The following is a 10,908-nucleotide window of genomic DNA, read 5'->3' on the forward strand; positions in this document are numbered from 1 at the left end:
GTTGTAAATAATAATTTTCTACGTTTTAAAATTTAGCTATACATCTTATTCTCTTTTGGTGTCAGTGCAGATAAAAATAACAAGGCTGAGCTACCCCGGGAAGGTGAGACAAGTGGATGTATTCTGTTGTATCATAGACATACATCATCTTGCGCTCACTACCCTGCTCCAAATACAAAGGGCATTTGAATAGATACCCCACATCATTGCCTCGTGAATTGTTCATAAATCTTCCTATATGCCGCCTTTTGTTTAGCCGGCGGCGCGCGGCGGCACGTGAATGCCCTCTCAAAGCTTAGGCAAATTCGAATCCCAAGCTCTTCGCACAATTGGGCGGAATTGAACACTACGCCGTAATATATGTGTCCACTTTTCGGTTCAACAAATTGCAACCTCATGTATTTATGAGACCATAATTAAATTAAGAACTACAAGACGTTGCGTTACATTCGTAAGACTGAAACTTAGGTAAGTCCAATGTGTGAACTCATTAATAAAAAGGCATTTCTCACATACAGCAAATCACTTCTGAAATTGCTCAAGCGAGCCGTAAATAGTTAAGTGGTAAGAGGGCGGAACTCAGTGATGCGCACTTTGCGGCACATCACGTATTGCCAGCAACGAACGAACCTTACAGATAATTTAAAACGAAGGCCAAGTTGCCGCTCAACTTGCCAAGTATCTACATTAATTTAGACGTTCCGAGCTCAGACGTCAGGCCACACGCGGCCCAGACTTCTCGGTACAACTCCTAATTTATGAAATCTCAGCAAGACGGATTAACTTAGTATAAAATTATTACCATAATTTCTCACCAAAAACTTCCGAGTGAGTTTGCGCCATGAATATGCAAAGGGAAAGTTCACACGGTGCCGACTTTTTATGAGTTTTGCCGGTCCTCTTGTACTATTGTCGTAATTTATATTTTTCACTTCCTCTTTCGTGTTAGGAATTAGTACCCGCACTAAACATAAATTCTGGAACCCCGTTCTAATGTAGCTGCCATATTTTATTCTGATTAACTTTTTATTTAGTATTGGGATTATTTAATGTACCTACATAGCAAAGTTGTTATAGTAAATACAATTAAGTGAATCTTTAAAAATAACACCTTAAATCAATAATAACAATTTTAATCCATACTAAATATTAATCATTTTTGGTAAACTTTGTATTTCTGACTGATAATTCTGATAATTTAAATATAAAATACTAACATTTTCTTAAAGCTAACAAAACTCAAAACTCAAACATTTTTTCAGCAAATAAAGGGCACTTTTACAAGTACATATTAATTAATTAATAAACCGTTTCGATGAAAATATGTATCGATTTGGTACTTACTGGACTGGACCGTTTCGATTCAGACTGTACCTCAGCGCTACACAGTATTGCTGACGACTGCATTGCTGCCTTAAATATCAAAAGATAACTAGTTTTATTTCTATTATTTAATAAAACGGGAGTTAATCGCGTAAAATTAAGTTTCACATTATTTTACCTCCGACCTTTCCTTGACGGCGTTGTCACCGTGGTCTCGGAAAAGACTGGCTAAAGTTGACATCAACATCTTCTAGCGGCGCCAGTTTTTCGAACTACCCGCATTTGGTCTTGGTTTTCAACTAGAACGTTTTGCGTTTTAATTTTATTTCGTGATAAATGTTTTCATCTATATTGAATTTGACAATTCCTGGAGTAATGCAGCCGGCAGCATTACTGCTGGGGTGTTGCGGCGCGTTATCTGCAACCAAAGCGATGCAGTGGAACTTCTACAAAGTCCTAAATTGTTTCCGGAATTCATTCAGAAGACCTTTACCTAATATTTTTTTTGAATCGTTAATGTAAATATACATGTATTTACAGACAGGCAGGCAGACTCCAGCAGGAATGCAGACTGAAACAAGGCTGCTGTCGCAATTCCAATGCTACATTTAGCACCGTCGGTATCGTTATCGTGCATTTGACATGGGAATAAATTGTTTTCGAAAGACTTGGAGATTTTACTGGTATTAATTAATATTATGTTGAAACTCATTTTATATTAATAGAGTGTTTTTACCCTCCAAACTGAAAGAAAGGACGCGTCACTAAGTTTAATAGAAGCTATTTACATATAGTTTTTATTTCCAAAAATTAATATATGACAAATCACATTGGTTAATTTAATCACTCTGCTTTGAACAAGTACCATGTCTAAACTTTAACAGAACATGCTAATTGCAAGTCATTTTTAACTACTGGAAAATTTAGTGAAGCCGAGCACGCACGTGAATACTTAAATTTACTGCATCTCATTTCCCCTAATTCCTTGGGTTACCCTGGCAAATACCTGAAAAAATATAAGTTGATCATTTGTCGGCTGAAATGTCCTTCGCTGAGAATCCCAGCGGTGTTCGCGACAGTCGAAGAGTAATGTTCGAGGTGCTTTACCCTTGATCTACGGCGTCTTGTGACAGAAATGCTCTTACGCCGTCTCATACCTACTAAATATGCGTTGTGGATGAAATTTTATTCTGTGTTAGTTCAAACTTAACTTTAGGGAAGTGCTCAGCTGTCAGTGTTACGAGCTGTGTCTGTGTTCGTGCGTAAGCCAAAAAATACGGTTTAACCCACATCATTTTTTAGCTTAAGCTAGTATGACTCACGACAGTTTAAATTCGACTGTTTGTCCAATTAACATAAAATTTACATTTTGATTAACTATTTTTATTTATAAAAATCAATGCCCCGGTAGTTGGTGAATTATTTTTTAGCCCTAATAATGTTTTAAATTTACACGGAAATCTTTCAGTTTTATGCGGGTTATAGCTGAAATGGCTTCCTGACTTTCGTTTTCTAAAGCTACAAGTTACAGTTTTACTAACAGCCTTTAACAAAAATATTTTATAGAAATAGGCAAACATCAGTTTTGTACTTGTAGATTTATAAAACGCGACCTAGTCAGGTCTGGGATAAGAATATACTTAGTTGAAGCTTTTTTAATAGATATATTTAATAATTTGTCACTATATTATGTACTTAAGGTTTTAATTTTCAGGAATATATGCATAAGTATGCACTTCCCTATACATATGGTTTGGGTCAAATATGCCTATATTAATACACCATATAATAAGCCTATTTTATTGACTCTTTATTACAAGTATTCCACTGCACTGTAATCTCTGTCTCGCATGCTAAATATGGCGCCTTATAAAGTCGTTACAATCGCGAACCACTCACTCATTATAGTAATAGGGCATTTCTCAGGAGGGCCATTTTAACGTGTCCGGGGCAATAAATGATTGAATTTACTGTTCAATAAATCTGAATTAATTTAGGCATGATCTTCAGCCTATATTCTGTCCGGGACACTATCAAATTATTAATTTATTATTTATATAATACCAGAAAAAAAAATTCAAATGCCAAAAATGATGTTCGGTAGGAGTGTCCCGCACCCAGATTTTATGAAACAAAAAAATATTACTCAAGATGGGGCATTAGATCGGAGTTATTATGGTTATTCACGCATAAGGTATTAGTTAACTTATCATATTCTTTATATCACAATAATGTGTTTGCTCAACTCATTGCATAAAACCAAATTTACGATGTGTCCCGGGCTAGTGCCTGATTTCGGTGTAATTTGCAAAACATGACGGTACTCCTTCAAAGTTGTAAACCAGGAACTCAGTGTCTCAAACATAGTATGCTTTAGTTGTGCCTTAACCATTGAATAAAGTAGAGGTACAGTCACAGTATAATAAAGTGATTTTTTAAAGGTTTCCCAGTCCTTCGGTGGGTTTGGTTTTATGTTTTTTTGAGATCGGTGGTGCAATTTACTCCGAAAGTTTTAGTGCATTTATCGTTATGCAAGTGATTAAGAAATCCTCAAAAGTACGTAAATCCATCATTATTACATCTCCTCTGTATCACTCATACTATTTCTGTAATTGCTGAAAAGCGATTAATTTTGACATCGCTGGTGTTGATTTCCTTGGTTTCGGTGGATTTTTTGACCACCGATATCAAAAAAGTGATCACTGAATTCAAATCCTGCTTTGCAAACTAGTTTGTTGTACTAATTTATCACACCTAAAAAGTGCAAGATACGTTGTATAAACGTAAAATTATGTTTGTAAGTAAATGAAGTCATAATAGGTACAAAAAATCACTTGTTTACTATGAGTAGTTTTTTAAACCAGACGTGTGTTGAAACTTGTAGACCCAATGTTTCTTTCTCTGTATTGATATTCTCTTCAAACCAATGAAGTAATATTATGTTAATTGTCCTCTGTATCACCTGAGGCCCTACACCTCGATATCTTTACACGTGTCAGCCATGTTAAATGAATGCAGTCAATTAGATCCCACTTCTTTTAAAATAACTTGTGTTTGTAAGTACTATGCAAGGTGCACCCAAGGGACAGGATGTTCAGAACAAGGGATTAAAAATAAAGTGGCCGTCTAATGTCGAGATCGCTTCAAAGGCACTGAGCGTACCTTACTGATCAATATTTCTAAAGGATAGCCATAGACACAAATTGAACATAGCAAATGTTTTAACAATCCTCAATGTCTTATGTCTTTATGTCTAAATATAGGAGTTACAATTTAGCTCATGTGTTTGAGGGTGCTGGATATCAAAATTAATAGATAAATCTTCAATAAATTAGTCGACCACTTCAAATAGTTTTAAATTGATGGAGTTCACGCTTTAAAACTCTGTTATTCAAAAATACTTGTTTTCCATATTGCATCACATTGCTTTATAAGTGCATTAAATATTTTACAAGCATTGAACACCACTCAAAAATTTCTTGTGTATCGGGTTTAGCTAACATAATTAAGTTTCTTTTTGATGCGTGTGCGGTCGGATTGTGTGAAACAAACATCTTCTCCTTCATGGCACTAATGTGCGAATTTGTGGTCGACATGTCTGAAACTCGTTTCAGGACCATGCATCGCCCTATTATATGAGGACAGTCAAATAGTATGGGATATCATCTAGACATGTTGTTTTACAAGTCGTAATTAGGTTATTTTAAAATCTTGGGTCTATATCTATTAAATTTATGTAAGCTTTCGAGATCAGTAGCCTTGTTACATCGCTTATAATCAAATAAGAATGAAAAATATGATTAAAATATAATATAATTGAGATATAAAATTGAAATGTGATTTTTGTGTATGCATTATTGAATTCGGTGACGCCAATTGATTTCAGTGCTGCACATGATTTCGGTGTTTTTTAAATCTCAAATATTTTAAAAACTATAAGGTTCTAATGGAGGCCTCCAGTACCAATATTTTTTATATTAAGGCTAGATTTTAGGAAATAAAGTCGCATATCAAATAAGTTAAAAAAAAAAATTTGGCACCGAAGTCAGGCACCGAAGGTCATCTCTGAGAATCGCCCAATAGAGCTATTACGCTAAACACAGACGTGGCAAATACGTACTGGCGAATGAGTTGGATTCCTTAATAATGGCTGATGGGGAAATACGGTTATGAATTATTAATGAAATCAGCCGGGGCAAAGAACTTTGCAATAAACTGGTGATGAAATGTGTGGACTTCTGTCAACAAACCCGGTCTAGATTTTGTATTCTTATAGTTTGCGCGTTCAACTAAAGGGAACCAGTAAGTAGAGACACCAAGATGCATAACAACCATGCGCGTTTGGATGTCACATTTATGCTAGTTCCCATCAGGTCGCTCGTTAGCGATTGGTAACCTAGCTATAAGAATAACCCTGAACCATCGACTCGGGAATACGCCCTTCGGCATCTTTGCGATTGGTTTTCGACAAAAACTTTTCGCCATTCGTTGTTACATTTTCCGGCGAATAAAAATAAAATAAAGGAAGTCATATAAATGAATAATGTTTGCGGGAAATATTGAGTTTCGTGATATCAATATAATGAAATAAGTATTATTACTCGGCTACCGTTCAATCATGTTTACATAGCCAATACTTAAAAACTGTAGCTTAATGTTTCTAGATAATTGGGATAGCGCGGCTTATGAATTAATAAAAACTTAGAATTACAAATGCTCGATATTCACCAAGTGATGTGTAACTCACTTCCCTAATTTGAAGAATGTTAAATTATTTGGATTACTTCGAGTAACCGTAAACGTACTCTTAAAATACTTATTATTTCATTTTTATTATATTTTTCCTCTGTTTTAGGCTAACAAACCAGCTTACACAATAACAAATTGTAAAATAAAAATATAAGACACAAACTTTCGTTATTGTGGTATCAAAATTAAATAGCATTACGACAGTTTATCGTTAAAAAATGAGTCTTCAGTATTCATAAGTTCATAAAAACTTAACGCTACTTGAACTTATAAATTTTACCTCTCTTACTTTCTTGTTGTACCTCCAACGTTAAAGATTAGCACAGCTTGTCATTGAAGTTTCGTAAGTTTTTTATTAGGATTCTTAAACAACTTGGGGTATTAAGCCCGGTTTTCTAATTAGACAGGATTTGTACATTTAAAGATGTATATCGCGCGAAGCAAAAGTTTTTAATGCTGATGAGTTACTTCTAGCTGCGGTTTAAACTGGAAGTATTTAAAACCGACCATTTCTAACATGTCAAATTTGAGTTAAAGACGACTTGAATTAGGAAACCCTAACGTACTTTTAATTAGCCTGGGGACGTAGCAAGCGTGGAAACAAAATTCCAATTAAATGTTGCTCGAATGAGAGCGTTCGTTATTTAAAACCAATTAAGTGGATTCAGTGGAAACTGAGCTTGACACGCTTTTATTGATTTTGCATATAAACGAATTGTTTATTGAAGTGTACATAGAACCCGTAACGAACTCGACATCTTATATCAATCAATGTATTTGATTTTAAAACATTAAATAGCAAAGGTAATTTTCACTGCACCAGATCGTGTAGGCTCTCTTTATTTTTCAAAAACTGAGAATAATCCAGAAATGTTTAATTAATTAATAACAAACAAACAAACAAACAAAATTTACTTTATTCATGTAGGCCTAGCAACAAGCTCTTATGAATCGTAATTAATCTTAATCTAATTATCAGAGCAATTTATTGATGTTAGTATTATGCCATAATAAAATTGGATTATTATACATATCAAATTTAACACTAAAAATTTCACAAAAGGATCGTCAAACATTAAAAAGATTGTATAAAAAAATACTAGTCTAGAATTTCTAGAATAAAATCTAAATGTCAAAAAAAAGCATAAGTAACAAAAGAAGTAGATAGTATTACATCGGAATATCCATTTCCTCATCAATAATCAAATATACCTAATAAATAAATAATCATTTCGAATAACAATTAATCCCACGTTGTAATATCATTCATGTAGTCTTGTGTGGTATAATAAGCTTTAGAAATAAGTTTACGCTTTACATAATTCTTAAATTTATTAATAGATAATTCAGTAATATGGTTTGGAAGTTTATTATAAAATCTTACACAATTACCCATGAATGATTTTTTAATTTTATGGAGCCGAGTGAAGGGCACTGCGAGCTTATGTTTATTTCTAGTATTAATATTATGAATTTCACAATTTTTCCTAAAATTTACAATATTTTTATGTACATACAGAATATTCTCATAAATGTATTGACAGTGCACTGTCATTATGTCAATTTCCTTAAATTTATCTCTAAGTGAGTCTCTATGGTTCATTTTGTATATTGCTCGAATAGCCCTCTTCTGCAGAACAAAAATGGTATTTATCTCTGAAGCACCGCCCCACAGTAAAATACCATATGCCATAATGCTATGGAAGTAACTAAAATATACTAATCGAGCTGTTTTCACATCAGTTAACTGACGGATTTTGCTCACTGCAAAAGCTGCAGAGCTCAGTCTATTCGAAAGAGTAGCAATATGGGGACCCCACTGGAGTTTAGAATCTAAAGTTATTCCAAGAAAAACTGTACTATCAACTAATTCCAATTCCTCATCCTTCACAATGACACTTGTTTGTACATGCCTTACGTTACTACTAGTGACAAACTTAATACATTTGGTCTTTTTCTCATTTAACAGTAAATTATTAACATTGAACCAATTTACTACTTTTGAAATAGCATTGTTTACATCATTGTAAGCTTGTTGCTGACGTTTGACTTTGAAAATAAGTGAGGTGTCGTCTGCAAACAATACTATATCATGGTGGGTCTTAACAAGGAATGGCAAGTCATTTATGTAGATAAGGAACAGGAAAGGCCCCAATATTGACCCCTGTGGTACACCCATAGAGACCAATGACCCAGGTGATCGCTGTCCACTCACATCGACCCTTTGTATTCTACCATTTAAGTAGGACTTAAGTAAATTCAGTGCCGATCCTCTAACTCCGTAATAATGAAGTTTCCTGATTAATGTTTCATGACAAACACAGTCGAAGGCCTTAGATAAATCACAGAAGACACCTAAAGCATCTCGTGACTCCTCCCAGGCATCGAAAATATGCTTAATTAGCTCAACACCAGCATCGGTTGTTGAGCGACCCCGTGTAAAACCAAACTGCTTATTATGCATCAAATTATTAACGTTAAAATGTCGTATTAATTGAGAAAGAACTAATTTTTCAAAAATCTTGCTAAATGTTGGTAGCACAGATATCGGTCTAAAGTTAGTGGGGTCAGAGCTGCTACCAGATTTAAATAAAGGAATTACTTTACTATGTTTCATTAGATCAGGAAACTCGCCGCAATCAACACTGTTGTTAAATATAACTACCAAGTCAGGCGCTACAATTTCTACTAAGGATTTGACAGCATGGACAGAGACTCCCCAGAGGTCATTAGTTTTTTTGACATTAATTGATTTAAACGCCTTTATTACATCTGAGGTACAAACATGTTCAAAATGAAGGTCTCCACAACACTCTGGAGCGTTATGTTTTAATAATGTAACAGCAGATGAGGTTGATGAATTTAAATCCTTAGTTGTGGATACTGGTACCTCGTTGAAAAATTTTTCAAATTCTGTAGCTACTTCTAAATTGGAATCTATAATTTTGTTATCAATGTTTAGTTTAAGTTCTTTAATTGTATGTTTCGAGCGACCAGTCTCCACATTTATAACTTTCCAGGTTGCTTTAACAATGTCGGAACTACTTTTTATTTTCTGACTTAGATAATTTCGCTTAGCTATATGACAATCTACTTTAAACTTCTTCGAATACTCCTTCACATGTTCTTTAAATTCATCACTCTGATTAAACCGCCGTTCCTCATATAAGGCATACAGTTCACGTCTTCTTTGATGTAAGTCCGCAGTAGCCCACTCACTAAAAACTGATGCACCACTAACTACGACCGATTTTGAGGTGAATATCGCATTATAATGATCCATAAAAGTGTGAAAGAATGAATTATACATACTATTAGGACTCATATCGGAAGACAAAAAGGGTAGCGCCTGAACTAAACTTAGCTTCATTCTTTCCACGCGGTCCGAGGTTACTGGTACAAAAGTTATTTGTTTTCTCATGGTATTTTTCCTTAATGCCTCAAATACCATTAATTGACCTAAGTGGTCTGATTCTAAATTGCTGATAACTTTTTTAGCAATAGGAAAAATATCTGTGAAAATATTATCTATACAGGTTGCACTAGTAGCAGTCACTCTAGTGGGCTCCATAAACATGTGGTTGAGATTACAACATTTAAAAAGATTCAATAATCTACAAGACATTGTTGAATTTTCCATAATATTTACATTAAAGTCGCCGCATATAAGCAATTTCTTACTAGAAGATGATATTTTAAGTAGGGCAGATTCCATTATGTTTTCAAATAATTCAAAATTACTTAATGGCGGCCTATACACACAGACAACAATAAATTGCTCTAATTCTACTGCACTTAGTTCTATACGACAAAGTATTATCGCACGTTTAATCTTAACAAGGTAAACGATCTTCCGCTTACTTGAATTACAAAGGAGTATTTGTGTTTAAAGAAGATTCGTAAATAAATTGAAAGGATACGCACGCTTAAGATTCCGTAAGCATATTTTTTTAAACAAACAGCCGCGAGGATTATTAAAATATACCTGTCGATATCCTGACTTTCGAGCTTATTGATATGGGAATCTGTTTGTGTGGCTCATTCCAGGAAACTGTAAATCCTTTATATTGTATATTCGAATAAAAAGTCAATTTTAAGGGACTGGAAAATCATGATGGCTACGATAATAATATACGTATTTGACAATAGTAGAGTGTGAAATAATAATTTTACAATTATATATATTCTGCATTGCATGTACTTGCAAGTTAATCATGGGATGACAAAAATAAATGGGTACTCTTAATTAGTTGACTTTTGTCATACATTTTAATATAAGTGTACAATAAAATTCCGATATTTAAAAAAAAGTTTCAAAATGCTATTTAAGGTTTTTAAGTACCTTCTGCTTACAATTATACAACGCAGCGCTAATTATCGTTGTAAATGGAGATATTTAAGAGCAAAAATGGGTGGGTGAAATGGGTGCCTGTGAATATTATGTACATTATGTTCGCATGTTAGCTCTGTGGGAACGTAAACTATTCTTCTCTAACGTAAAATTGTACTTGCTTGCCCGCTGATACAGTTACAAAAGTACAACAGAATCATAATAAAGACGTGTTAGACACGGACATTTGCACAACGTCGTCTACATTTAATTTTATTAAACCATCTTAAAACATTACAATAGGATAGGATAGGTACGGAAAAAAATAAGGATAAAAATTTAGGGACAATGTTATAACATACCTAAATCATATAATATACAGCTGCTTTGGCTTCTCTAAAAATAGCTTTACGTCCAGTGCGCCCTGTTATTGCCCACTTTGTTTCCAACGGAGGTCTGCTAGATACGTTAGAATAATAAATTAGAAGCAATGGCGTCGCCCTGCT

General features: G+C 34.1%; 1 long non-coding RNA gene across 1 annotated transcript; it reads right to left on the reverse strand.

The window, feature by feature from the left end:
* Positions 1-1,117: 1,117 nt before the first annotated feature.
* Positions 1,118-10,184, reverse strand: LOC134799502 (uncharacterized). Its single transcript, XR_010145420.1, has 2 exons — positions 10,058-10,184; positions 1,118-2,329 (listed from the first exon to the last, which is right to left on the reverse strand). It is a non-coding gene; the product is annotated as an uncharacterized LOC134799502 (long non-coding RNA).
* Positions 10,185-10,908: the final 724 nt, after the last annotated feature.

Source organism: Cydia splendana, chromosome 2, assembly GCF_910591565.1.
Source record: "Cydia splendana chromosome 2, ilCydSple1.2, whole genome shotgun sequence".
In the NCBI taxonomy this organism is placed as follows: Eukaryota; Metazoa; Arthropoda; class Insecta; order Lepidoptera; family Tortricidae; genus Cydia; species Cydia splendana.